The sequence below is a fragment of the Rhagoletis zephyria genome, unplaced genomic scaffold (genome assembly GCF_001687245.7).
Source record: "Rhagoletis zephyria isolate East Lansing unplaced genomic scaffold, Rhagoletis_zephyria_1.1 Rzeph_scaffold_03213, whole genome shotgun sequence".
NCBI lineage: Eukaryota > Metazoa > Arthropoda > Insecta > Diptera > Tephritidae > Rhagoletis > Rhagoletis zephyria.
Genome location: NW_016160296.1, coordinates 36,936 through 39,822, shown reverse-complemented (window position 1 = coordinate 39,822; position 2,887 = coordinate 36,936).

Here is a 2,887-nt window from a genome sequence, read left to right as displayed (position 1 = left end):
AAGTTCCAGTACTCTACCATGAACGCCCCTAGAGATATTTATTATGAAAAATCGCTTCACCCATTCTCGAGCTTTGCGATATACATAGATGGATAAGAGTTGCTGCTTTTAATATTGCACTCACTTACGTACAAAAAACATAGCAGCAGGGTTTTTATACGTAATTATATACTCTCAAAGTTCTGTATACTGCTTTTATCCGGTCGAAAGGGGAATACGGGGCGTTCATTTGGAGACCATATCACCAAAACTACATTAATAGACTAGAATCTGTTCAGAAGCTTTTGTAAGATACGCCTTGCGTCTTATTGACTTTGCAGAACCAAAACCGTCATATTTCGCCCGCTGTCAATTAATTAACCTCATGACACTGCGCAACAGAAGATTGTTTTTATCTGTTTCTTTTATCGCAGACATTATCTCAGGCAAAATTGATTGCCCTGCTTTGCTTGAAAGAATAAATTTCCATGTTCCTTGTAGAAATTTGAGAAGAGCTGCTATTTTTAACGTAAGCTTTAGTAAAACTGTTTATTGCATGAATGCGCCAATTAAGAGAACACTCACCGATTTTAATATGCTTGCAAGTTCTTTAGACTTAGATTTCTCAATACCAAGGTCTACTTTTCGTAATGAAATCATTTTATATCTTTGTAATAATCCTCTTTAATCTTTTATCATATTGTAAATTTATTCTAATAATTTATACTTTATACTTTATGACTCTTGTTATTAATAGTCTGTGTTTGATTAGACTAAATAAATAAATAAATATACATACTTATGTATGTACATAAATATGCATATACAAATGTAAGTGCTAACAGCAATATTAGTTGCTCCTTGTGGCAACATAAACCAATCTACATACATAATTGTCTACATTATTTCTCCATGAACTGTACATACATATTTGTTGTTTTTACATAAGAATCAACGTTAACGTTAACATTAGCACATATGTATATGTATACATAACCCTTGCTTTGCGCTGTATTCCGTACGAATTAACAGCACATGGCGCTCTCAGCGCTGACCAGCGCTGTTATGTGCGCATGTATATTAGATTCATAGGATTTTTAAAGTCCTGCAGTTCCATTTTCAGGGAAGTATTTAAATTTGTTTTTACCTAAGACAATGAGAAGCCTATCCAGAACCTATAACCGAAATTAAAAAAAAAAAATCGGTACAGCCGATCTCGAGCTTTGCGAACAGAAAAAAACTGCTTTCAAAATATATATTAGTATAGATAACGTAGGTTTAACGAAGGTATTATTTCTCGTTTCTAATTTTGTATAAAACTATTTGCAGTCATTAACTAACAAATACGTTGTCAAAAACAACAACTTAAGCAATGCTGCTATATGAATTAAAATTATTAGTAGCAAATCAAAAATCTCAAAAATTATTGGGAAAAGTAAATTGTATTACAGGTATGTTTTATTAAATTCTGTATTATAGACATCACTACAATAGTTAAGAAGTTTTGCCTATTTAATTACAGAAACTAAAGAATTTTGGCTCAGAGAAAGTTTTTGCTTGCAATCTTAACCCTTATGTACAAAAAACTACGTTCATGTGAATTGTATATATATATTATTTTGTATGAAAGCAAATCTGATTACTTAACCAACACCATAATAATAATAATAATAGATTGGCGCTTACACATATGTTAGTGTTTGGCCGAGCTTCTCCACCAACCACCATATAAATCCAAATTTCCAAAAAATGGTGTGCAGTTTTGTTGGGCAATAAATTTTAGTATAATAAAATGCAAATATGAAGTAGCTAAGGCATTTTTTTCTCGTACAAACTATGTACGCCAATTTTTTATATGGAGTACATATATCTGGACCGTTCAATCAGAGAGACTTTAAAAGGTTTGACTTTGAATTAAAAAATAGCCAGTTTCTCTTGAAAATGTTTATATTTTTATTAAGTTTCTATTAAAAGGGCATCTTAAACTATATCTATGACTAGTTAAACGTTAAAATATTGTTTGGGATCCCACGAAATGTTGCTTTAAAGGGAAATGGCCTATACCGGCTTAGGCTACTTTAATTGAACGGCACAGATATGCAAATAAAAAAATTCGTTTCGTTATTTATAAGAAAAAATATCAGAAAAAAATCGTTTGTTTGTTATCACAAAAAGTATCGAACAAATTTCTTTTCGTTGATCATCAAAAAAAAATATATCTATCATTGTAGTTCTCAAGAAATATCGCGAGAAATATTTTTCATTATTTCTGATGATAGAAAATAACTTTGCGGTTGCTTCTTGAAGAAATAAGTATGTATATCGTCGCTACCATGTCAAACTATCGAATGTGCAAAACTGCTTTTTGATATACGATACCTTTCGCTTGCGTTTAGAATGATACGTAAGTTGACAAATCGTCAAAATGTACGAGCATTTTTCCTTTAGAGCTACATACTAAGTTAAGAAATTTTTTATAGAAGAAAATTTATTTTCAATTTATTGTGCGTAATTTTATAGGAATTTTTAGTTTTTCTTGAGAGCCTTTACAAATAAACAAAAATTGGAATATGTACATACATACATACTAAAGGTCTGCATCGGAATTCAGTTTCCTTTACTGTGAAGTTTTTTTCAAATATGTAAACTATTCATAGTCTAAAAAAGAGGGCTGGAAGGAAGAGAAGTGAAGATATTAGAGGTTTACGCCGACAGGCTTTGCGGCGGCGGCGTGGTCAACTTCAAAAATAATCGGCGGCGGCGGCGACGCCGGCGCGTCTGTAAACGCCAGCGCTACTGCCCATAAGAGCCATGAGGCTACTAATCTTATCATGTCATCTCGTCAGCGTTAGGCATTCGCCTTGTCAATTCAGATTATAATTCTACTTATTTCATTATTAAATTAGTT